The sequence below is a fragment of the Panthera onca genome, chromosome B3, assembly GCF_046562875.1.
Source record: "Panthera onca isolate mPanOnc1 chromosome B3, mPanOnc1 haplotype 2, whole genome shotgun sequence".
NCBI lineage: Eukaryota > Metazoa > Chordata > Mammalia > Carnivora > Felidae > Panthera > Panthera onca.
In genome coordinates, this window is record NC_138344.1 from 103892751 (window position 1) to 103920720 (window position 27970).

The 27970-nt window shown below is 36.9% G+C and overlaps 1 long non-coding RNA gene across 2 annotated transcripts; it reads right to left on the minus strand.

Moving 5' to 3' along the window:
• Positions 1-1757: 1757 nt before the first annotated feature.
• On the minus strand, positions 1758-27427 carry LOC132669905 (uncharacterized). 2 transcript variants are annotated; one of them, XR_009606276.2, is made up of 4 exons: positions 27290-27427; positions 25287-25396; positions 9411-9486; positions 1758-1973 (listed from the first exon to the last, which is right to left on the minus strand). It is a non-coding gene; the product is annotated as an uncharacterized LOC132669905 (long non-coding RNA). The 2 variants fall into 2 exon arrangements; XR_009606277.2 differs by having other exon boundaries at positions 27075-27427.
• Positions 27428-27970: the final 543 nt, after the last annotated feature.

Consider the following 27970-nt stretch of genomic DNA (forward strand, 5'->3'; position numbering starts at 1 on the left):
TTTTGCTAACAAAACAATTTATTGTTATTTTGAAAATTCAACCATTAGTAAAATATATAATGGAGAGAATAAGTAAAGATCCTCCATAATGGTTCTGCTAGAGAAATAATCACTTTTAGTGGTTTTGTGTCCATTCCTCAATATTTTTTCATGCATATTTAGTTTAGTCTTTTTAACAATTGTATACTAGTCTACTCTCTAAATGTATCATATTTTTTTTTTTAAACGTTTTTATTTATTTTTGAGACAGAGAGAGACAGAGCATGAACGGGGGAGGGGCAGAGAGAGAGGGAGACACAGAATGTGAAACAGGCTCCAGGCTCTGAGCCGTCAGCACAGAGCCCGACGCGGGGCTCAAACTCACGGACCGCGAGATTGTGACCTGAGCCGAAGTCGGATGCTCAACCGACTGAGCCACCCAGGCGCCCCAATATTTTACTTAATCAGCCCTTTTACTAATTGGCTTTTGAGTTGGGTAGTGTTATTCCATTACAAATAGCACCGCAGTGAACAACCTAGGATGTATGTTTTTGGGTACTTGTGCAAAAATTGCTTTGGGGGAAATCTCTAGAAGTGAAATTGCAGGATTAGAGAGTATGCACATTTAAAATGTTAATAAAAATTGTTAAGTCAACCTCCAAATTTATCAATTTATACTCTCACCCACAGTATATTAGACTGCCTGTTTCTGGTTTGTGCTCTAAGGAACACAAAAACAATGAGGGAAAATTGTTTAATATTAGGCTCATATAGTCTTAAGCCACAGTAATTAATAGAAAAACACCTGTCCAAAGGAAGTAATATTTCAGTCGCCTGCTGTGAATGCAAATATTACAAAATGCCTTCTTGGAGATTCAATTGATTTCTGAGATTCCTCTGTATTATCAGAATGGAAAAACAGAACAGTACTTACATGGTTTCACATTAAGGGAGTGAGATAAAAGGAGAAAGTCAAAACATTATTTTTTTTTTTTTTTTTTTTGGTTCATGTTCTGTTCTGATACTTTGTCTCAAGATCAAGACAGTATATTATTGAGAATAACATAATGTAAAAAATTAGGTTCCTAAAAGTGACAATCCATTTTCTTTACCAAATACCTGTGTTTGGGAAAATGAATTAAATAATAGATTTGGGTGGGGAAAAAATACATGCTTTTTAAAAATCACTTCTTGTTTAGTTTAAACACAATACTGCCTAGCCTTACGCTATTTGTATATTAAATAGTGAGAAAATGTAGCTTAATGGACAATATTTGCAGATGTTACCTCATTTGATCCTTATTACAACCCTATGAAGTAAGTACCGTTTTATAGACTCAATACATAATTTTTTCCCCTGATACAACATTTTAAGCACAGCCACCATTATAGGTGCTTTAGACGGGATTTATCAGGCTGGAAAGCACCTTATAGCTCATCTTCTTCCTCTGAGTCATTTCTCCCTCAGAAGAGGATACTGAGTGATTACACCTGTACTTCTCCTACCTTGGGTACTGTGAGGATTAAACATTAGCACAAAAATAGGACATGTAATCTGCTCTGGATTTACTTGAAAATGAAGTGGAGAATTTTAAACATGGTGGTAGATCCTTTCAACTAGGGTGAGCCGAGGAGGCTGGAATCCTGCTTACGGGATGGCTTGCTTCACTTCCTCCTTAACGCCCCTGTGGGCAGAATGTGGCTCTGCAACTCTAGTTTTCTTGACACAGAGGGTCGCAACAAGCCCTAAACAAGGAGCAGGAATAGGTCACTGGTGCTCATGGATAAGCCATCATGAGGACAATTTACCTCATTGATAAATTACTGTTGGACAATTGATAGATGACATTATAATGTGAGAGCAAAGGAGAAGAAAGTCCTAATCCACAGTAAAACCAAAATTACCTTTGGCAGGGAAGATCCATGTAGAAAAAGAAGCATGCAAATCTTCATAGATACATGCCGGGCACAACATGGGCAATAACTTCTGAGTTCTGTAGACGAAATAATGGCATCACCGAAGACAAAAGAAGAGAAGAAGAGAAATTGATGTAAATGCGCAAAGGGGGACTGACCTTTGTTTCACTTCAATACAAAGGTATATTGGGTTTGTATTGAAATATCAAATCTGTACCCTAGTATATTCGTTTCAACGGTATTGCCCTTAGAGCACAGTGAGAAAGTCTCAGAACATGTGCAGGAGGAGGGTCATAATGAAGCATCCTTGAATCAATTTGATCAAAAGTAATGAGAGAGATGGAGAGGTAGTTGAGTGGTTTAAGCAGCAAAACTTAAAGGAAAGGACATCAGGTATCGCTGGTGTAATCTTTGGTATATAATGCATTTACAAATTAGAATTCACTTGCAGCTGCCATTCTTCCTCCATTTGAACAGTCATAGTTTATTTATTTACTTGTTTACTTGCTTGTTTGAACAGTCATAGTTTATTAACCTCAATTCCTGAACAAAAAAAATATTGAGTGTCTGGCCATGTTTTTACCAGAGAAAAGATTCCCCATGAGAGGGAACATTTCAGAAATGAACTTCTCGGGGGCGCCCAGGTGGCTCAGTCAGTTAAGCGCTAGACTCTTGATCTCAGCTCAAGTCTTGATCTCAGGGCTGTGAGTTCAAGCCTCGCATTGGGCTCCATGCTGGGCATGAAGCCTACTTAAAAAAAAAAAAAAAGAAAAAGAAAAGACAGAAAAAAAGAAATGAATATTTGGGCTTTTAGTTTCAAAATATCCTCCTTTTCAGAGCCTATAATTGCTTTCTGTCAAACTGGGAAGTTAATCTGGAATGTTCTCAGGATGCCCAAGTTCTTGCAAGCTTTATACCTAAAGCAGATTCACAGCTATGCAGAGAACAACCTTTGAAGTCACCATGCCTTGCTAGTGTCTCAGGTTCTGCTTTGATCTTAGGAACCATTTTTCCCAGGATACTTTCTTGCAATCGTATTTTCTGTCACCACATATTTTTATTCTATAATGTCCATATTTCTTACTAACCAAGGGTGTTGTTTTTGGTAATATAAAGATAAGAGAAACAATATCACAGAAGCTATGTGATTTCTTTTAAATGCTCATTGTAACTGATTTTGATTAAAGTAATTAACTTTTTTTTATTTTTACCTTCTGACATTTGAACAGGAAAAGTGGAGTCACTTGTTTGTAAACATTATGTAAAATGAGAAAGAGGCAGAAAAGGTCCAATTTCTTGATGAGTTTTATCCTTTTATTTGTTACAGGTTGGGTTTGGGGAAGCTTTGTATTAAAATATCTAACAACTATTTAATATATGTTTAATATTTAATAAAATAATAATTATATTGCATATGCTGCTATATTTTTAAAATGTGATGACAAAAGAGGAGAAGAGTCAAGAGGAAAAAAGAAAAAAGGAAGGGAGAAAAGGGGGAAATTTAAACAAGGGAAAATGGAAGTAAAAGGGAAAAGAACCAAAATCAAGGAAGAACATGAAAGAAAAAGGAAAGAGAGAAGTAGATAAAAAATGAAGAGAAGCAAAAAGGGAAAAGGGGTAAACATGAAAACATGAAGCAATTAATTCTCTCCAAATCTTGCTATAGTTGTTGCTATTACTTCAAAAAATATATACTTCTTTAAATAAATGTTCTTATTACCTGAGCACACACAATACTAAGAAATAGTGACCCTGAATGCTTTTCTTTCCTATTATTATATTTTAAGGAGAAAAGGCTTTTTAAAGTGATCTTTATTTCACAATGTTCTTGAATGCAAGGATAGGCAGTGTGGTTATTACTTCTTAGTTATGGTTAAAAAAAAAAAAGCATTGTGTAGATTTTCCTATGCTGATATTTACTGTTAAGATGTTCATATATTTGTTTATTCTAAAAGTTAATTGAATAGATTAAGGGGTACTTTATTTCCCACCAAAGGAAGGTGCTAAAAAATGTTGGATAAATGAATAAACTGTAGATTCGTGTCTACAAAAGCTATTTCTATCTTAAAGTCAAATTATACTCTGCAACCAAGAGCACACTGTATACAATGTATGTTAGCCAATTTGACAATAAATTATATTTAAAAAAAAAAAAGCACAAATTACACTCCGCAAAACTGACATCCAATTCTTCCAGAGGGCAATGAATACTTTTGGGACTAGAATTTAAAACCGTTGCATTAAGACAATGTATGATAATCAAAAGTCCCTGATCTTGATAACAAATATTTTTAGTGCAGTTTTTGTTTTGAATGCAGCTTTACTACCAGGACCACCTTGTGATTATAAATGCTATGTTATCAGTTAGAGCTCAGCCTACTGCATTCAGTCCTGCCTATCTGGGCATTAGCTTTTTGGGCTGCCACGTACCTTGAGCGTACACATTGCCTACAATGTGCACAGACAGATGCATGGTGTCTGGCACAGCACATAAAATATCTTTAAAACAAGCCTTAGCACTGGAATTTGGATCTGAATTTAAGTTGCTTTTTCAAATTTTCTTCCTTATAAGATGGCAGTCTTTTGAATATCAGCCAGCTACTTGCAACACGGGGCACTCAGGCTAACCCATTTCAGGTTTATAAAGGTTTGGTCTTCTTGTTCCTACCTATGTGTTGGCACGCTGCAGTTATGTTGGAGCAGCAGAAGTAGCCGGGGATCAAGCCAATTGGCTACATGACATTGAAAGTCAATTGCTGAGGAAGATGAAGCCAAGTATAGCCTTCTCTGTAAAGAACAGCCAAGAAGATTCTAAAGGTATTTGAGGATCGTAAGAGAAACAGCCCCAGACAGGAATACTACTAGTCTTGGGGGATGGCTGATAATTTATACATACCCAGCTCCTCTTCTCCCTGGGGCAGAAAACAGGACATTTTGAAATGTGCAACCCCTCTGCACAACATACAATGGTACCTTTCATCTATTTCTTGTGACTTTTATTTGCTATTGTTGTTGGATCCCCTACATAATTGTAAGCATATCGCAGGCAAGCACAATGGTAAACAGTGGGTGGACACTTCCTCTGCAGATACAGACAATATCTGCCTGGCTGGCACTGCTTAATTCAGCCATTAACCCACTTTTATATACTCTTTTGAGCAAAAGGTACAGAAAACCTCTTAAGAACTTAAAGGAGAAGACGTTTTTCAAATTTCACTTCCTGGTTTAAGATATTTTGGTGAGTCGTTCTGAAAATGCTAAGGAAAAATCAGAAAGAAAGGCCTTCCAAAGAGTCACAAACAACCCTGGGGCCTCTTTTAGAGTAAGCAACATGTGTGACCTTTGTCAGGTGCAATACTGCAACTCATAAAGCAACCCAGTCAGATAAAGAAATATATGGGTATATTTCAAGCAATCTTCTGGTGGGGTGGGGAGAGCCTCTGGATTATGGAAATTTTCAAATCACAAGCAAGCAGGCCTTTTGTGCCCCAGGTGGAGAGGGTCTGAAGGTGAGCGCATGTACCCTAACCCACTGTCTCTGGAAGTCTGGTGTTTGCTGCCTGACCTCTCTGAGGCAGCTGCAATGATTTCCTCTCTGGTTTTCCTGCCTCCATTAGTTTCTCTCCCTCATTACTTTTCCACAAAACTACAGCATAATCTCCCTAAGACACCAATGACTGAAAGCTTCAGTCATTGACCGTTCCCTGGAGAATATGGGAAAGACCCTCTCCCACAGTTTTCTTAGTTGCAACATGCTCTCAAAAAACTGGACAAAGTACTTGAAGTTTCTGGACATGCCCTGTACTGACAAGTCTTTACTCATTTCTCTTCTCCTAGGATACCTACCCTTCACCAACTGCCCTCCCTTTTTCCTCTGTTGGAATATTACCCATTGTTATGGATGAAACTGTATCCCCTCCCTCCCCCTCTCAAAGACATGTTGAAGTCCCAACTCCCGTACCATGAATGTAATCTTATTTGGAAATAGGGTCTTTGCAGATGATCAGGTTCAGTTATGATGAGGTCATTTAGGGTGGGTCCTAATCCAATATGACCGGTGACCCTATGCTAAGGATTGCAGGCCCCCACCAGAAGCTGGGCAGCAGCAAGGAAGGATTCTACCCTGGGTTTCAGAGGCAGCATGGCCCTACCAATACCTTAACTTTGGATGTCTAGCCTCCAGAACGGTGAGATAGTACATTTCTGCTGTTTTAAGCCACCAGTTTGTGGTACTTTGTTACAGCAGCCCTGGGAGACTAATACATTCGTCCTTCAAGGCCCAGTTCATATGGCACCTACTCCATTAAACCTTCCCTGACTCCAATCTGTTTAAAGTAATCTCTTGCACTTCCTACAGCCTCATAATATTATTTTAAGAGCACAGCTTTTTGTTTTCATTTTCTGTATTAAATTGTGAGCTTCCTGAGCTAGGCTTTTATCCATTTAATCTTTTTGTCCCCGTGGAGGGTACGGCTCTGCATTTGGAAAGCTTCCCTTAAGTGTTTATTGAACTAAGTGGAACAGAATCTGTTTTTCAAGACACCAATGACAAACAACTTCTTCTTAGAAGAAACTAATTTTAGATAATGTTTTAGTATCATCTGTTAACTCATTAACCATTTCTGGAAGAGCTCTTAGAAAAAAAAATGCAATGAAAAATGAGGAATGAACAGCAACAGGGAATTCTCAGAGTAAGGTATAAAAAAAATGCAGAAAGAGATCATATTACTCATAATTAAAGCAATGGCAATTATAACAAGTTACCATTTTCCACCTATAAATAACTGTTGGCATTGATTTAATAAAACTGGCATTCTCATTCAAGATAGTGAAGATGTAAATTAGTAAAACTTCTTTAGAGAGTAATCTGAAAAATGCCTATCAATGTTTTCAATGCACATGTCTTTGACCTAACAATTGTGCTTCCAGCAATTTCTCCTCTGGAACGCTCACACAACTGCTCAAATATAAATGAGCAACTCTATTCAAGGCAGCATTGTTTGAAATAGTTAAAACAAATTTTGGAAACTGTTGATGAACAGAGGACTAACTGAACAAATTAGGATTCATCCTAAAATGGAATATTTTGCAGTCCATAGAAAAAATGGAATAGAACGACATGAGCTAATAGGAAATGATCTCTAACACATATTATCAAGAGAAAGCAAATAAAAATATATGATGTTGGGTCGCCTGGGTGGCTCAGTCGGTTAAGCGGCCGACTTCGGCTCAGGTCATGATTTCACGGTCCGTGAGTTCGAGCCCCGAGTTGAGCTCTGTGCTGACTGCTCAGAGCCTGGAGCCTGTTTCAGATTCTGTGTCTCCCTCTCTCTGACCCTCCCCTGTTCATGCTCTGTCTCTCCATCTCAAAAATAAATAAAACGTTAAAAAAATTAAAAAAAAATATACAATGCTATATTTGGTATGCTTCTGTTTGGAAGAAGAAAGTATACATACATATGTATGATTATGTATCATATGGTGATTTCATAATGATATACAATAAACCACTGATTGTGATGGTCATTGGAAGGAAGACAGAAAGTCTCAGGTAAGAGGAAGATTATTTTTTACTCTGTACTTTCTTTTGTACTATTGGAGATTTTAATGTATAACATATAATTGTATAATTATAGCTGTCAGATGTATAATTATTCAATTTAAAATTTATTTTTTATGTTTATTAATTTTCTTATTTTGAGAGAGAGAGCACAGGAGTGGCAGAGAGACAGGGAGAGAGAGAATTCCAAGCAGGCTCCACACCCTCAGTGAAGAGCCTGATGAAGGCCTTGAAATTATGAAACCATGAGATCATGACCTGAGCCAAAATCAAGAGTCAGACACTTAACTGACTGAGTTACCCAGGTGCCCCTCAATTTAAAATTTAATAAAGAAAGTTTTCCTAGATACTAGTATTCAGCATGTGCATAAAATATTATTTGATAATATCAATGTCTATTAGATTTATTTTGCTTATTGCAATAAATAAATGATTCATCTAACATGATTTGATTAAATATAATTTTATACCTGTTAAAATTTATAATTTGCAGATTCACTTAAGTACATTTTGGAAATCAGACATTTTAAAAAGTTTCCCAATTTTATTACAAAAGCAAAACATAATCACTGAAGAATAATTAGAAAATAAAGACAAAAATACATAAATATCCTTATTTCCATCATCCAGAGATTATCAAGTAATAATCTGATGAGTATCTTTCCAGAATTTATTTTATGCTAAAATATGTATACACAGAAAGGACTTGTACATAATTATAATTTTTCACTGATAATATATTATTAATTTATTTCCATGTTTATATTTTAGAATGGAAGAAACCTTAAAATTAATTTAAAACAGAATAAACAAAAAAGAGCACTTGCACAAACCACCATACATATATTGCCCTCCTCCTTTGCATGTCCATGACAGATATGCTGACTCATCATGATCATGGCACATTCTGGTAGAGTTGAGACACAGCCTTTCGTCTTCCTCAACAAAGTGTTACACAAAACCACTACCAAAAGACTAAAGGTTAAAGTCATGCAAGCTGATTATTTTTGACTAATCTAAGCCAATAATAAGGAGTCAAGTGATTTCCTGACCAAAGGCACACAACAGCAACAGGACTCAAGGTTAGGAACTTGCTAAAATATTATATTGTCATAAATTTAAAATAGCATTTTATGGACTATGCTTCACAATAGTAATTTTTAAACACTGAAATTAAAGGGATAAATGAAGTTAGGGGCAAAAGTACGTAATAATTAAGTGTACCTAAATTTCTATTTATTCTTTGTGTTTAATCCATATTTATACAGTGTGGCAATTTCACTGCTGCTGTGGCACCCTGTCCTGAGAACACAACTGCTCCTCTACTTGATATTCTGCAGATTAAGACTTTACAAATGTTTAGCAGATTAACACTGTTACACAAAAAACTAAAAGGCCCTTCCAAACTCTTTGTTTATTAAAGCCATCTAGGATTCGGAGATTCCCTGAAGCTCATGGTGTGCATTTTAGAAATCTGACAGAGAGGAATGTCACCTCTACCGGGCTCTGAGAGAAGAAAACCATCTGTGCGTGATTCATATCTTTGGATTCCTGAATTCTCAAGGCAGGTAGTAGCCTGTGGCCTTCACCATGTGATATGTAGTGGTATCTTAAACAGCCCAGGTTCACATACTATATGAGCACATCACTGCATTAGCAATATATTGTACCCCGAAGCACACATTGTAGGACCACACTCTACCAATACAAGATGATAAATACTGCCCATTGAGTCAACAATACTTAACAAATGTTTAATGAGCATTTATCTTGTGCCAAGCACTGTGTTAGGTTCTGAGGCTACAAAGATTGGGCAGACAATCCCAATTGTCCCTGACCTGAAAGAGCTTGCAATAAAACAGGGGAAGAGACATAAACAATTTTTTTTTTCCACTTTGAGGTTTTTCTATTGTTTATACTTATTTCATGGATAAAGAAACAAGAGGTGGGGCACCTGGGTGGCTCAGTCAGTTAAGCTTCCGACTCTTGACCTCAAGGTTGTGAGTTCAAGCTCTGCATTGGGCTCCCCACTGGGCAAAACATAAGAAATGAGAAACAAACAAACAAAAAGAAATGAGAAACAAAAAAACAAAGAAATGAGGCAATATTTACAATAATCTATTTTTTCTTTCCTAAATATTTTAACAAATAAATGTAGGAAACACCAAGTTACAGAACAATGTGTTTTGTTATTATATTCATAACATATATTATTTTATTTATTGTTATGTTATTTATTATTATTTACTTTATTTATATATACTAGGTAGACAAAAGATAGACCTGTTAACATTGGTTATTTCAGAAGACCAGTATTGTCTGCGATGGGTGAAGTGGGAAACTGTCATATTTATTCTTTATCTGCCATTGTTGTTGGCTTTTTAAGTGAAAATATATTATTTGATAATTTTAAATAATAAAAGATATCTCTAAATAATTTCCATAATTTTAAGAATAATGGTATATTTTCTTATGATCCTTTTATATCATAAAGCAAGTTTTTAAAGAGGTTTAGCTAATTCCAAAACTTATGAATTTGAGTGTTTTTTTTTTTCTTCTAAATCAAAACAAGTCTGCCCTGCTCCCAACATGTGGTGATTAAAATATTTCTACAGGACCAAGTAGGTGTTAGAAGTAAAAGGGTTTGCATGTATTTTTATTAATTCTGTAAAAAGAGTTTTCTCATACTGGAAGGACCATATTTAGTCCTACACTTTCTTTGTAGACCTTGTCCTAATCCAGGCATCCTCTTGAGATCAACACGAGCCTATGTCATCTCCAAAAGGCATACAACTAGGTGAAAAAATTGCAATTCCATCTGACAGAAAGGACATGCTAAGAACAAAAGCTCAATAGAATCACACAAAATATTACAGCACTGTCCTTCCTACCACACTCTCCTTGTAATCCATGTTGTTACAGGCTAAACCCTCAATATAAATAGGATACTGGAGGGGCGCCTGGGTGGCTCAGTTGGTTGAGCGCCGACTTCGGCTCAGGTCACGATCTCGCGCTCCGTGAGTTCGAGCCCCGCATCGGGCCCCTGTGCTGACAGCTCAGAGCCCGGAGCCTGTTTCAGATTCTGTGTCTCCCTCTCTCTGACCCTCCCCCATTCAAGCTCTGTCTCTCTCTGTCTCAAAAATAAATAAAAACGTTAAAAATAAATAAATAAATAAATAAATAAATAGGATACTGGAACAATGAAAGCAATCCAAGATTTTATAATAATGATGATGATGATAATACTACAGTATTCCTTGCATGCAAAAATACTTTGGATGGACAATAAAACAACTACAAGGTAGCTAAAAATGTTGAAAATATTCAGTGTAGAAAGAAAAACACAAAAATTAAAAAAATGTTTTCGCTTTATAACAGAAACAATACTGACATACAAGGCACTGGGCATCCCATAGTGACAGCTTCTGGACAGGTGACTGTATTCCCCTCATTCTCCCAACTTTTCAGATAGTCTTTTGTTTTTGTTTTGTTTTTGTATCTTTTTATTATGGTAAGATATATGTTACATAAAATTTGCCATAAAGTGTATAATTCAGGTGGTATCTGGGTGGCTCGGTCGGTTAAGCATCCAACTTCAGCTCAGGTCATGATCTCACAGTTCGTGGGTTCGAGCCTGGCGTCCAGCTCTGTGCTGACAGCTCAGAGCCTGGAGCGTGCTTTGGATTCTGTGTCTCCTTCTCTCACTGCCACTCACCTGCTCATGTGCTCTCTCTCTCTCTCAAAAATGAATAAACATTAAAAAAAATTTGTTTTAAATAAAAAAAGAAACTATACTCGTTAAACAAGAATTCCCCAGTCTCCCTTCCCAACAGCCTGTGGTAACTTCTAATCTACTTTCCATCCCTATGAATTTGGCTGTTTTAAGTATCTCATGTATAGGTGGAATTATGTAATATTCGTCCTTTTGTGTCTGGCATATTTCACTTAGCATGATTTTTTTTAAGATTCATTCATATTGTAGCATGTATTAGAACCTTATTCTTTTTCAATGCTGAATAATAGTTCATTGCATATGACACTTTGTTTATCCATTCACCCGTTAATGGACATTAGGCTTGTTTCTACCTTTTGGCTATTGTGAAAAACACTGCTATAAATTTTTATACCACTTGGCTAGGTGGCTGTTTCCTGCTACTTCATTCTGAAGGCACAGGACTTTGATCAGAGCATACATTAACTTCTGAATGGTTTTTGTTTTTGCCATGAGTGTAGTGGGGCACTAAGGAACCCACAAATTCAGATTTATTTTATCATTATCATTATTTTATTATTATTATTATTAATTATTGAGAGAGAGAGCATGAACAGGGAAAGTGGCAGAGGGAGACAGGAGAGAATCCCAACCAGGCTCCACACTAAGTGTGGAGCTGGACGCAGGGCTTGATCCAACGACCCTGGGATCATGACCTAAGCCAAAACCAAGGGTCAGACCCTCAACCAACTGAGCCACCCAAACACCCCAGATTTTGACAAATGACGTCAACAAACAGTGAAAGACAAGACTCTGAAGCTAAAAGAATTTCTTCCTTTCATATAACTTGATCTGTGATATTAGCATATTTGAAGAAAGAATGTATCAACAATTGGAAATGGCTTATATAAAGGTGTAGAAAAGGCAGAAGGTGAAGATGCAATTTGAAGCTGGAGAACCCTGATAAGCAAACTGTAAATTATAAGTCTGTGGAATAGATACATTTATTGTGGAGACAGATGCAGCTATTTATTTCAGTATGATAACATATTTAACTAAATAAACAAAAATACCAATGTATACCATAAAAAACAAAAAGTCTTTTCTCATAATCTACTTGATGATCATACCCTGTCACATGCTCTATAGCTCCCAGGACTTTTTACTCAGAGTTTTTAACTTGATAATTAGTTGTGCAATTACTTGTTTACTCTTTCTCTCCCTTAAGCTCAATGAGGATGGGGATTGTGTTTATCTTTTGCACAGTGCTAGCTGCATTTATAATCAGTCTCTTACAATCTTGGTTGGTCTAATCTGCTCAGCCCAGAATTTGGAAATTAAATGCCAGAACTTGAAAAGTTAAAGCTATAACTTTAAGTAATTCACCAAGATAAACTTATAATAAAGTCAGCCAGGCAATTTTCCCTAAAGAAATCTTCCCAGCCCACTGGGCACCCTCTCAAACTACAATAGCACTCAGAATTGGTCAAGCACCACAGGGATACGATAGAAATTTTCATTGATATTTCAAAATGACCTCTGTAGAAATGTGCACAAGCACTTAAATTACTGTGATTATTTCTTCCTAGCAAGATATTGCCAGAGTTTAACCACTCTATCCAAAGTGGAAACTAAAATATAGATGGAATACTACAAAGCAAAAGTACAGCATTGTTAATAATTTTTTAAATGACTCATTTAACTATCTACTCTATATTTCAAACAACTTAGAAACCATGATAAAGGACATGAAAAATTCACTCAAAGAACAAAAAGAATCACAGAGAATCCTTTGCCTGTGCTCAGAACATAGCAATGGCAGTGACAAGAATAGAACTCATATATCTTGGGTTTCCAATTTCAGGGTTGCCTGAAGAGAAACTAGTTTCTGAATATGAAAGTGACCTGACCGAACCATCTTGTATCACAAGTCATGTTGTATATGACAGAAATAAGCCTCTGCTTATTTCCTTCTAGAAGGTGTTGCTTGTCTCATTTGCCTTCTCAGGAAACCTGTATCCTAACTCCACCATTTGAAGCATACTCATTAGTTCGGATTCTGTGAGTAAGAGCACTGGACCTTAACGGTCTCTTTAATAAAGAGTTTTATGGGCATTAATCAAATGACTTTAGAATAACTAACCATTCCTCACAGTGGAGGAAGAAGCAGATATGGTTTCTACATGGCTAATGTGAACAAAACTTTTACAGCATTTAGTACATTGCTATTGTTAATTTCTGAGTCTTTCTCCCTAGGAACTATAGAAAACCCTTAGCCAAACTTACCTTGAAAAATGGTCATAACTGGGGTGCCTGGCTGGCTCAGTTGGTTAAGATCTGACTCTTGATTTCAGCTCAGGTCATGATCTCATGGTTCATGAGTTCGAGCCTCATGTCAAGCTCTCTCTGTCTCTCTCACCGTCTCTTTCTGCCTTTCCCCAGTTTGTGCTCTCTCTCTCTCTCTCTCTCTCCAAAAATAAATAATTAAACTCAAAAACAAAAAGAAAACTTGCTATAATCTCAAGTTTTTTTTTCTTGTTGGTTCAGTATATCAAATAGGGTTCCTGCCTGTTTCATTTTTTAATATCTGGGTTCTTATTTCCATTAGAGATTTTCCTAGGCTCCCTCGCATAATAGAAATTATTAAATAAAGCTTACTTTGCACCAGACATTGCTCCAAGTATTTATATATTCATTTAATATACAAAATAAACTTCATGAGATGTGAATGATTATAACTGCACTATACATATAAGGAAAATAAGGCACAGAGAGGTTAAGAATTTGCCCAAAGTCACACAGCTAGTATGTGGCAGAAACTGAGGATTCATTCTCCATGTGATTAACTACTATGTTATGTTGCTTGTCTAAGTACCAGGTACTTGATCACAGAATTCTCTGGGCTTGCTCCCACCAGTATGCTCAGAAAAACACCTATTTCTCCCTCCCTCCCTCTCTCTCTCTCTCTCTCTCTCTCTCTCCTGTTTGGCACTCTAAACTCCAAATTAGTTTAAGGGTATGGGAAGTATGACCACACAGACACTATCTCTGTGCTTGCTTTGTAGATGAAATCAAGATCTGTGAGAATTTGCACATACAAAGGTGCATGTAATTGTCTTAAACATTTCATTTTCTCATGCTCTTAATTTTTAGGGCCTAGTCGGTTAATCAAGATTATAGTCTTATTCAAGTGTCAGGAAATTAAAGTATGTAAAAAAACATACATGTTTGCTTATCTAATCATTAGAACATGCTCTTCCTTTAGCATTTCATTAATTTTTTTATTAAAAAAATTTTTTTTAAAGAAAAATCTCTTTCATGGAGATTTAATGGATCACATATTCCTAGTCAGAAAAAAATGAAATGATTTCCATTTTGAAATATATATTCCAGGAGAAAAAAAATATTTTATTTTTGGTGTCACTTCTATAGTGGATCAACTTCCTTGCTTTTATATAAACTGAAACCAGGCAATATGTAGTGGTCAATGGAAAGTAGATTCACTTCTTTTGAGGATTAAAAAACATAACTCAAACACATGCAAAATTCATTGTATTGATGTTGGCACTAAATTTTCTTGCAAAGTCACTCTTCTATCACTGTTAATAAAAAGATAACACATATTGACAAGATTTTAAACGTCTATTGAAAAAATTACAGTTGATTAAAAATACTGAATTATTTTTTATCTGATACAAACATATTTATTGTTGTGCAATATTGCCCTCTTGTGTTTTCTCTAGTTAAGTCATTATTATTTTTATCAATTTAGTATTCAGCTTTTAACTTTTCCATCTAAAATTAACTCACTCAATGACATGGTGGGTCTAGAGAGTATTATTCAAAGCAAAATAAGTCATTCAGAGAAAGACAAATACCATATGATTTCACTCATACGTGGAATTTAAGAAACAAAACAGATGAACATAGGGGAAAGAAAACTATAGAGAACAAACTGAGGGTTGCTGGAGGGGAGGCAGATGGGGTAATGGGCTAAATGATCGATGAGTATTAAGGAAGGCACTTGGGGTGAGCACTGGATGCTGTATATACGTGGTGAATTACTAAATTCTACTCCTGAAACTAATATTATGTTAACTAACTAGAATTTAAATAAAAACTTGAAACATTAACAAATAAATTAATAAAAAAATAAAATCACTGCTAAATGAACTTCAAAGCCTTATATTCAAAACCACCCTCAAACTCAATACCCAAAAAGGAAATAATAACCCAGTTAAGAAATGGGCAGAAGACCCTTTTCCAAAGGGGACGTTCAGATGGCTAAGAGACACATGAAAAGATGTTCAACATCATTCATCATCAAGGAAATACAAATCAAAACCACAATGAGATACTACTTCACACCTGTCAGAATGGCTAAAATGAACAACACAAGAAACAACAGGTGTTGACAAGGATGCAGAGAAAGGAAAACCCTCTTGCACTGCTGGTGGGAATGCAAACCGGTGCAGCCACTCTGGAAAACACTATGGAGCTTCCTCAAAAAACTGAAAATAGAGCTACTCTATGAGTCAGCAATTGCACTATTAGGGTATTTATCCAAAGAATACAAAAATAAAGATTTGAAGGGGTACATGCACCCCAATGTTGATAGCACATTATCAACAACAGCCAAACTATGGAGAAAGCCCAAATATCCATTGACTGATAAATGCATAATGATGTGAGATATATATATATATATATATATATATATATATATATATATATATACATACATACATATACAATGGAATATTACTCAGCCATCAAAAAGAATGAAATCTTGCCATTTGCAACGACATGGATAGAACTAGAATGTACTATGCTAAGTGAAATAAGTCAACCAGAGAAAGACAATACCATAGATTTCACTCATATGTGGAATATCAGCAATTCACTCATATGTTTAAGAAACAAAACAGATGAACATATGGGAAGGAGGAGGGAAAGAGAAGAGAGGGAAACAAACTACAGGAGACTCAATGATAGAAAACAAACTGAGAGTTGATGGATGGAGGTGGGTGGGAGATGGGCTAGATGGGTGATGGGTATTAAGGAGGGCACATACAATAACGGTGTTGTATTAAGTGATTTATCACTGAACTCTACTCCTGAAGGCAATTTTGCACTGTATGTTAACTAAATAATATTTAAATTAAAAAACAAAAAACATCATGATCAGTAGTTAATGTTAGTGTTATGGTTTATGGTATACCTATTCCTTTAAATCTCTGAGTTAATTTATAAAATATTGTGATCAAAAGTTAAGAGAAGCAGAGTCAAGCAGAAGTAAATACATAAAGAAAAATCTAGCATTATGTCAAGGAATACTAAAACCCTGACGCTTAGTGCTCATTTTACCATGTTATGGAAGATGCAGCCAATTTGTCTGTTAGGATAAGTCTGGCTTAATATCCTTGCAGTCAGTTTCTCCCTTTAGCTTACTTAGTTATTATTATATAAATACACTGCTAAAATTTTAAATTATTTTGAAAACATTTTTCCTTGCCTATTAAATTAGCAAAATTTTCTTTTTAATATTGTCTAATTAGAACAAGTACTCTTGGAGTGCCCAGGTGGCTCAGTCGTTTGAACGTCCAACTCTTGATTTCAGCTCGGGTCATGATCCCAGGGTTGTGGGATCAAGCCCTGCGTCAGGCTCTGCACTGAGAGTGGAGCCTGTTTAAGATTCTCTCTCTCCCTCTGTCCCTCTCCCAGCTCATGCTCTATGTTTCTCTGAATAATAATAATAATAATAATAATAATAATAATAATAATAGAACAAGTACTTTCATATGTTGAAAAGTAAATTTGGTACACTCCCTTTTGTAAATCAAATTGACAGTATATACTAAAAGCCTTAAAAAAGGATTATTAGGTTTGCTTCTAAGAATTTATCTCAAATGCGCAATCCTAAATACCCCAAAAATTTATGCTGAAACTACTCATCATAGCATTATTTATAGTGCAAACATTGGTAACAACCTAAAGATGGATGTGTGTTGAATTTGATTGGAATATATACAGTGAAATTTTTGCAACAATTAACATTTTAGTGTAATATTTAAAATAACATGAACTTTTTCTATGATGTTAAGTTTAAAAAATTCAGAATATAAATATACGTGTGTGTGTATGTATCACAATGATCTAAAAGCAATTCTTCCTGAACTATAGACAAAGACTAAAATAAAATGCCTCAAAATATTAATAATGGTTATCATTTGAGGGTGGCACTATGTGTGGCTTTTTTTCTTTCCACTTCTCTGTGTTTTCCATGTTTTTATGTTGAACATGTATTACTGTTACAATGGGGGGGAAGCCTGCATGTTACTGCAAAATCGAGCAGAATCGAGGCACTGTCCTCTATACAAATCAGGAATTTTATGGGCTTTCTGTACAAGCTCAGAAAGCTTTTATAAAGGAAATGAAGACTTTGGCAATAGGCTCAGGATAGTTGAGCCATTGTAGGAAAGTGGAGAAGTCCCTCAATTAGGAAAAAAAAGTGGGTAAGTCCCTTAGGATGGATACTTTCTCTTCTAACACTTCATTCTTTAGAAGAAGAGCAAAAGTAGAGTTAGGTGATGGATTCCTTTTCCAAACACATAAAGGAACAAAAAAGCAACAACCATTTAGTTAGTGCTTAATATGTGCTAGGTTGGTTTGAAAGGGTGAAAAGCTAAATGTGATGAATGGGTGAATGAAAAGGATGGTTACAGAATTTCACTTCCAGCCATCACATAGGAAGGACCCTGCGGTCAGATTATAGCTAAAGAGCTGGTCTTCCCACCTGTAATTCGGCAATAATCCTTGTCTCCCTTACCTCCCATTCCCATCCATCTTCAAGACTGCAGAGAGAGTGATCTTTTCAAAGAACAAACCTTCAACAGATTCCCAGTACCTCTCGAGATAAAATCTAAATTTATGGTGGCTGACAACACCCTTTAAGATCTGGCTTTGGCTTATATCTCCAGCTTCCTCTTCTGCTTCCTCACTCCACCTTCCAGGCATTCTGATCTTCCCCAGGCTTTGACCATCCAGTCTCTTTTGTTTAGCTAACTCCTGCTTGTTTTTCAAGTCTCTGGTTAAATGTTGCCTTCACTGGGAAAATACAGCTGCCCTTACAATAAGCACCTACCATAATCACTGCTTTCCTTGTCATAGCCCTTTCTGTATGTTACTAAATTCTCTGGTTTGATTGTCCTTATCAGGACTATAGGGTCTGTGAGGGCAAGGGCTAAGTCTGCCCTTCACCTTGATACCTACAATGCCTAACAGCGGAGCAACAGATGTTTACTGAATAAATGGATGAATAAGTGAGACTGTTTGATTATATCCAGCTTCTCCAAAACTTTCTCTAAAGACTCACTCTCACTGATGAAAATGCATATTAATATCAAGATGATACACATTGTGATGGTGGTGGTCCTGGGGATGCTTTGAGTTCTTCATTCAGCACTGTAGTCCTGAATCCTATTCTCACTTAACAGATACATGTGCATGTGTGTATATATTTCAAGAGATTTTTCAAATTAATTTTCATGCCCCTTATGGGGAAAAAAGAGATACTCTGATACATTAACCAATTGTTTCTAATCCTTACAAAAAGATATTTTCATCCAAAAATAGGGGAGTAAATATATTATAATTCATAAAATAATTATAATTTTTAAAGACATAAGAAAATAATACAATACCTTTTATAAAAGCATACAAACTACATATACAAAATAAGCTAATCACTCCCATACATAAAAGTACATATTATATATTTACATAATAAAAAGGTTGGAAGAAAATGCATCATATACTGTGATTCCTTCTGAGCATCATCACATGTAAAATACTGTTCTTGGGGCACCCGGGTGGCTCAGTCAATTGAGCAGCCGACTTTGGCTCAGGTCATGATTCTCATGGTCCGAGAGTTCAAGCCCCACATCTGGCTTACTGCTGTCAGCACAGAGCCTGCTTTGGATCCTCTGTCCCCCTTTCTCTCGCCCACCCCTGCTCTCTCTCCTTCAAAAATAAACATTAAAAAAAGGGCACTTTTCTTCCTTACACTTCTCAGCATTTCTCTTCAGAATGAGCATGTATTACCTTGTTTAAAACACCAGAAGTTATCTTAAAAAACTTTATAATATAAAGACAAATTCGTTTATGGGCAGGCAGTTGTTTCAAATATTGTTTTAAGACAAAAGTCTAGGCATGAACATTTTTCATAGAGCACACATATATATTTAAAAATATTTTACTGGGGGTGGCTGGGTGGCTCAGCCAGTTAACTATCCGATTTCGGCTCAGGTCATGATCTCACAGTTAGTGAATTCAAGTACTGCCACGGGCTCTGTGCTGACCACTCAGAGCCTGGAGCCTGTTGCAGATTCTGTGTCTCCCTCTCTTTCTGCTCCTCCTCCACTCACGCTTTCTCTCTCTCTCTCTCTCAAAAATAAATAAACATTAAAAAAATTTTTTAAATAAAAATATTTTACTGAATAGATGTAAAAATGCAAATATTTTATACTTAATAGATTCAATGATACAATGACCTTTAATGTAGATGCTACTAGAAGACACTACAGAACTTAATCATCTTTATGTTTTTTACATTTTTTTAATGTTTATTTATATTTGAGAGAGACAGCATGAGCGGGGAGAGGTACAGGGAGACGGAGACAGAATCTGAAGTAGGCTCCAGGCTCTGAGCTGTCAGCACAGAGCCCGTCACAGGGCTCGAACCCATGAAACCGCGAGATCATGACCTGAGTCGAAGTCGGTTGCTTAACCGACTGAGCCACCCAGGCACCCCAAGAACTATAATCATCTTGAATCTGACTTCTCAAATATCCTCATGGTCAGTTTTTCATATTTCTCAAGGGAAAACAATTCTATTAAAGAATATTTCATGAAAAGTTTTGGAAAGTAAATTAATGCACATATTAATATGCCAAACACAAATAAGATGGACATTTTTAAAAAAGGATGGGTGGAGGCAATTAACCAACCATACAGGTACTGTAAGTTGATTAGGGGAGAGGTAATTTGGGCAGAACTGCCTCTTTGAAACAGGCCAGAAGGAGCAGTTTCTACAGCTAGTCTGGGAAAGTCCCTCACCTGCACCACCTATCTCAATAGATCTAGGAAGTTGCTTTTTTTTCGTTTTTTTTTTTTTTTTTTTTTTTTTTAGCTTAACAATAGGTTCAGTGATAAGCAAAGTTGCCCTCCTCCAAAGCTCCCAGAAGTGCAAAAGGACTAAGAAGATCAAAGGAGCCATTAACCACTCCCTGAACTTCAAAGGTTTCTCCTGTAAGAACTCTGAGAAGCAGCTGTGAGTTTATAGATTACTTAGGGACTTCCATTACAGTGTATAAATATAACAAATACCTTGGCTATCATATTCTTTTTATTTCTTTACTAGGGTTGCATTTTAGATTTTACAGTTTTGTACACATATGAAAATGAACAACAAATCAAAATATATTAAGACTAGAGACCTACACATTCCCAATGAACACAACACTATTCTTAGCACTGTGCTCTCTTTTTGCTTTCTAAACCTAGCTTCTTAATGTCTTGTTTCTATATTTTCCCATTCAGAAAGAAAGTAATGAAACAACTACTTTGCTTCACATAGTTTGTGTTTTAATGCAATATTCAAACAAAATCTACAAAATCACTTACTTTTCCTGGATTGGTTTCCAGACTCAGGTTCCTAGTGATGAAAGTGTCTCTTCCCTAAAGCATTTCATGCAAGCTGGGGTGACCCGCAGCCCAAACAATTCAGTCAGTCATGTGCGTGCAGACTGTTGTGTTGTCATTGAACACGTCGTCTCAAAGTGGTTCATTTTAACAATAAGAACTGCATCTCTAAGTGATTTTTTTTTTACTTTTAACGAAATTATTAAAAAATTAAATTCTGTATTGAAATATCACATATATACATAAATCATAAGTTTACACTTCAATAAATGTCTATAAAAAGTATACACTCCTGAAATCACCAGCATTCAGATTAAAAAAAAAACAACAACAGATTATAGAATATTTCCAGCACCTCAAAACTCTCTCTGACCCTCCTCCACATTCCTGACTTCTGATACCGACTATAGTAGCCAACAATGGCCAGACACACATAAAAACAGAGCTCTGACCCACAACCCGGAGCAACCTGCCCACCAACCCCCATCTACAGTGAACAACCCAGGAAGCCAGGCTGCTCTGATTTGGACCTGGAGGAAGCCAGAGTGCTACCTCTGCTAACAATGTGGGAATCCAAACCAACTTTTGTAACAACTGACCCCAATGACCAGGACTTGATTGATGACTGACAGCTTCTCCAGTTTTCGTCCCTGCTTCCAACTTCAGACCAATGCGAGAAAGACAAGTATGCACCCCTAGCCAATCCTGTAAGTGTTTATTTTAATAAAAAGAATCTGAAGTGAAAGACCCTAGAAGATACTACTAGATTCTTAGGACCTTTGAAGATACTTTTCTTACCACTTCTAGTGATGAGAAGTCCTGTATAAATAAACGTGTTTAAAGACATTTATACTCAGAGACATTTACAATCTGAAAAGGTGTAGAGCAAGATCAATCTTTGATTCATGCATTCAGAATTATGTATTATGCATCTACCAGTAAAAAGAGAAGTAAGACACAATTCCCATCCTTAAAAGTCTTCTATTCTAGGAGTGCCTAGGTGGCTCAGTTGGTTGGGCATCCAACTCTTGATTTTGGCTTAGGTCATGATCTCACAGTTTGTCAATTTGAGCCTCACTCAAACAGAGGCATTCTCTGTTTCCCTCTCTCTCTGCCTCTCACTTATGTGCTGTCTCTCTGTCTCTCAAAAATAAATAAACAAACATTAACAAAAAAAAAGTCTTCTAAAAGAAGCCACAGAAGAGCAAAGAAGCCATGAGTAAGTTTGGTCACAGAAATCGGAAGAACTCAGAGTAGGGAGAAGTCAGTTTTGCAAGTGGTGAGAAGGTAGGCGTGTGTGTGTGTGTGTGTGTGTGTGTGTGTGTGTGTGTGTGTGAGAGAGAGAGAGAGAGAGAGAGAGAGAGAGAGAGAGAGAGAGAGATTAGGAATGGTGGAGGTAATGATTTTAAAAACCAGGAGCAGGATGAACACAGATACACAGGCCAGAAAATCATCTTACACATTTTGGGTATTACAAGTAGTAGTTTGGTTCAAAGTTCACTCATTCATATATACAACAATTATTAAATGAATGCTTTCAGTTGAAATTGTGAACGGCAAGAAATAACTTGTGCTTCAAAATAAGATGATCAAGAGCGTCTGGTCTACGCAGTGAACACAAAACATGGCCTTCCTAACATCCATTCCCCATTCTTCTTTCTAACAGAACTTCAGTTTTGTTAGTATACACCTTTCTCCCCCAACATGCATGCCTCCAAAGAAGCTCACCCACTCTTAGTCCCAGGTAGCCTAGTATTATCCATATTTAATAAGTGGGGTAAACCTAGTCTCTTTCCACTGGCTGACTCTGGAATAGCACATGACCAATTATAATCAAGGGGACACCAAGAGAGGTTCGCTAGAGGCTCCTGGGAAAATAACTCTGTGAGTTACCGAAAGCCTGTCCCTTCCTTTCACTGGGCATGAATCAAGAAACACATAACCCCAAACACTTATGGCAACCGTATTACAAGTAGGAAGGAAAGCAGCTTTAGGATGGAGCTGACTTCATGAAAGGCAGGAGAGAGAAAGAAACCTGGGTTCTCAAATAATATCATTGAACCAATTAACCCTAAAGGTCACCTTGTCATTGATAGTCTTTTACATGATCTAGTTCACTCCCTTATTTTCTTAAAAGCTAGATTGAGTTGGTTTTTCTGTTATTTGTGACCAAAGCACCCCAATTAGATTTGATTATTAGGCAATGGGGAGTCACTGAAGAAGTTTAAGCAAAAGACTGAAATAATCGGTTTACATTTTTAAAATGTTTATTTATTTTTGAGAGAGAGCAGGTGAGGCAGTAAAAGCAGGGGACAGAGGATCTGAAGCAGGCTCCGTGCTGAGAGTAGAGAGCCCGATGCGGATTCAAACTTATGAACTGTGAAATCATGACCTGAGCTGAAGTAACACTGTCAATGACACTTAACCCACTAATCCACCCAGGCACCCCTGGTTTGCATTTTATGAGGACGACAGTGGCAGAAATGTTGAGGATAGATGGGTGGGATGGGAGAATGGCTAACATCTACCGAGGGCACGCCATGTGCTTAAATTAGTCTGAACACTTTATATATATTAATTCACTTAACCTTCCAAAACTCTATGAGGCATGCAGTATTACCCATATTTGATAAGAACAATCTGAAACTCAGAGACATTAAGTTGTCTAAGATCACATAGCTAGTAAGTGGCAGAGCCAGGATTTGAACCCCAATTTTATTATAGATATTTCTTCACCTCCCCTGGTCCCCAGCCATATATATCAGGAAAAGCTCATCTTACTCTCAGCCTCAAATATGCCTCATTGATGTAAGAGTATACCCAATAACTGGGTTTCCGGTGACCGACTCAGGAATAGGCCAGTCACCCAATTCTGGTCTGGCTTCTAACCACCAATTTATACTGCTTATTTCATAGGGCTATTGTGAGAACTAAAATGGGTTATTGCTTATAAGATACTTAACATATGGTAGGCCCATAATAAATGCTAGCTACTGCTGTGATGATTTTGTCTACTATATCAAGAAAAACTGAGGAGGGGCGCCTGGGTGGCTCAGTGGGTTAAGCGTCCGACTTCCGCTCAGGTCATGATCTCACGGTCTGTGAGTTCGAGCCCCATGTCGGGCTCTGTGCTGACAGCTCAGAGCCTGGAGCCTGCTTCGGATTCTGTGTCTCCCTCTCTCTCTGCCCCTCCCCTGCTCATTCTCTGTCTCTCTCTGTCTCAAAAATAAAATAAAAACATTAAAAAAGAATTAAAAAGAAAAAAGAAAAACTGAGGAGTGTTCAGAGGAGGAGGGCATAGGTGTGGTAGGACAGAAGCCAAGGGAAGGAGTTTCGGAAGGGCATAGCAGGATCAAATGCCATGGGAAAATAAAGTGACGTGAGAGTTCAAGAGACTAATAGGACTAGCCTTTGGGACATACAAGTGACTTTTGCCGGAGAGGTGACCGTGGAAGGGTTGAGGTGGAAGCCAACTGATTGGCTAACAAGAGACTTGCGCCTGAGTGCAGACTGTGGCTCCCTACTACAGATTAGCAGTTTCACTGTGATGGAAAGCAGAGAAAGGATGGTAGGAGGAGTCTCCAGATGGGGTGCATTTATAAGCTTTGAGGCAACAGCCAGCAAACGTACCACTGAAAATTCAGGAGAGAGAACGATGATGGGACAGGTCCCAAAGGAGACTTGAAAGAAACTGTAAACAGTGTATCATTCTACTTTTTACCCTAAAACTGCTCTAAAAAATAAAGTTATATATATATATATATATATATATATATATATATATTAAAAAAAAAAGGGAGACTAGAGAGAGGTATTAGTCTTGAAGAATTGAGTCATCTACCCTCTAAAACTGAGGGGGAAGGATATAAGGGTAAGTGCAGATATAGATGCATTTATTGACATGGGGGGGTGGGAGTGGCGCAAGTGCGTCTCTGGAAGAGTTCCTTTTTCCTAGCGACGTGGAGGCAGGGGCATCTGCTGAGAAGGAGAGTGTGAAACAAGTAGTGGTCAAAGATGAAGCTAGCCTCGAAAACTGGTAAAAACAACTCTAGAGTACCAACAGCTGAGAGCATAGCTAAATTGGAGACCAAATTTTTCAATGGCTTTAATATATAGGAATATATGATTCTGCCCAGCACCTCTCACTTACCCAGGTGGAGATAGGAGAATCAGCCTGTCCCTGCCCTTGGCAGGTTATGAAAGTACGAGGTTGAAAGTAACAGAAATAGTGACCATTTGCCCATAGTCCTCTCCGGTTCCTCATACTCCCCCGAGGCCTCAGTTATACAAACGAAATCTGTGCCTACAATTGGGACTGCCAAACACTGCTCTCAAAGGGACAGAGCATTAAAAGAACAGAACGTCACTTCCTCAAATTCAAAGGGAAAAATCAAGTTGTTAATTAAAGCACTTTACCTGGGAATCTCGTAATGTTCCAGGATTGCAGGTGGTAAAACAACATCCTTATATTCATCCTTTGATTAAATTCTATAGACCTCAAATTCGATGTATCCCCTTTCTTTCATCTAGGATAAAACAAAGAACACTCATATTCAAGGCTTTATGTATAATAGATAGGATTAGTAGGATTAAGAGCCACATGGCACATAAAACTATACAAATATTTAAATTATTCAGTATATGTGCCCATGGCACATAACATGACATCCTGCTGAGTCAAGATAACTTAAAACATCTCTCTGTTATTAACATCTTCATTCCCAGTTACCTTTATGAAAACTGGCCAATAAGAGAAAAATGTCTGTTGTTAGAATTAGGAAGGAACTTTTCTCCTTTCAAGCTAACTTAAGGAAGCTGCTTGAGGATATGGTTTCAAAATTGACGTTGGTTATTTTAGTTGATTTAATGAGGAGTTTTTTCTTCTAAAAAAAAAAACTTAAGGTGTGTCCTTTCATTATTCAAAAGAGAACAAAGACAATAGTAACTAAGTGACTATTGTATCATAAGATATTGCCAAGCAATGAAAATACTAATTATCCAGATAAAAGACTGTCCCTTGTTACACTTCCCTGCTCCAAGACCATTTCTTCCTCCTTCCCATGAAGTCATTGCTCACGGAGATAGTTGCCTTTTCAACGCCTCAAAATAGGCAAACATGCCCAAAGCGCTGAAGTGAATTAATCCTATTTCTATACCTAAAATAATGCTATCACCATATCAGCATATTACTCACAAACATGAGTTTGAAAATACTTTACAAATATAAGGACAGATTTCTTAGGGAAGTCTTCTGATGTCGATGGATCATCATTGGGATCTTAGTACTGGGATGTAAAACAGTCACTGGAGCTTAGATGTCAGAGATCCTATTAGCTTATTAACTAGGAAGGAGGCCAGAATTTACTTTGTAATTGGAAACATCCTGCACTGCTGAGAGAATAGCATAATGTAGTTAAAAAAAAAAAAAAAGAAAAGAAAACCCAATAGGTCCCCTTTTATATATTAAATATGTGAATACTAAGTGAAGAAGACTCAGTCACTGACCTCAAGTAGGTCTTTATAATTCTCATCTCTCTGAAAATAACTGTGGGACAACATTAAGTGAGCCCCTGGGTGTGGGAAAGCTCGTGACAATATGGAAAGAACAGTAAGATTTGGTGCCGCTCATTCATTACAGTGGAGTCGTATCTTTCTTAGGACAGGGTTATTCCACAGATACGGAGAAGCATTTTGCTAGGTAAAAATTAAACATGTCTTGGGGAATTGTGTGCAGACACTTTGGCCATTTTTTCCCCTGCACTACTTGAACAGATCATTGTTTCTTTGGCTGGCCCCCCAGGTTAAACTTAGAAACCATGTCATTTGAAAAATATGTATTGTTAAACAATGCATGTACATTTGAAAATATGGTTTTATTTTGTACTTTTTAAAAACCATCAATGGGATCCCATTGTACTTATTAGTTTATTTTACCTCCTTAGGGTGTTTAGGAGGTCTTATTCACTTAAGACAATGTGTGTTTTCTAAAAATGGCCACAGCAGTATTTCTGGTCCCACATGTTCTCTACAAACTTTGCTTCTCTCTATCAAGAAGTAGAATCTATCTCCCCTGCCTCTGAACCTGGATGAGGCTTTATAAGGGCCTGGGTAAAGAGAACGCAGCAGAATTGACACTGCATGACTTCTAAGGCAGATAAACCATAATATGCTTCTACCTGGCTCTCACTCTCTTAGGATACTCACCCTTAGAACCTAACCCTCATGCTGTGAGGAGCCCAACCAAGTCCACATTAAGAGACCACCTGCAGAGGTCTACAGGGAGTTGAGCTGAGGTCTCCAGCCTGCAGCCTCCAGCCAGTATCAATCACCAACATGAAAGTGAAAACTTTTCAGAGGATTCCCATCTTCAGCCTTACAGTTGAGGCCCTATGCATAAGGGAGCAGAAAAAAAGTCATACCTGCTGTGCTATCTCAATTCCTGACGCACAGAATCCGTCAGCATAATAAATGGTTGTTTTTTTACCACTACCTTGTGGGCGTAATTTGCAATGCAGCCATAGTACCTGGAAGTGTACCAATATATTTTATTATTAATAATTCAATATATTCTATCATATTCAATCTTTCAAACATAACATAATTAACTATAATTTCAAAATTAACATAATTAACTATATTTCAAAAATAACATAATTAACCATAGTATTTTGGTATCTTAAGCTTAATCATCCTGTATTGATAGACACTTAGGTGGTTTGGACTTATTTTTTCCTATTATAGACAAGGCTGAAATAAACATTTACATCTCTTTGTACACAAATGCCAGTATTTCTACAAAAACCTATAAATTAGTTTTTGTAAAAACCTAGAAATGAGTTAATAAATACATGCAAGATACTTACAGCAGTGCTAGCACAGAGTAACACATTATTTTTATCACTACAGATTGAACTTCTAGATGGAACGTGATAGCTTTTCCTTGCTGTCTTTAGTGACAAGGATCCTAACAATTGTACCTAACTGCTATGCTACAGTAGAGGCCGCTTTCTAGAGTTTAGATCAAGGCAGAAAGTTGTAAACACAATCAGTCACAGATTATGTCCCTGAAAACATCCATCTGCTGCTGACATGACTAGCTC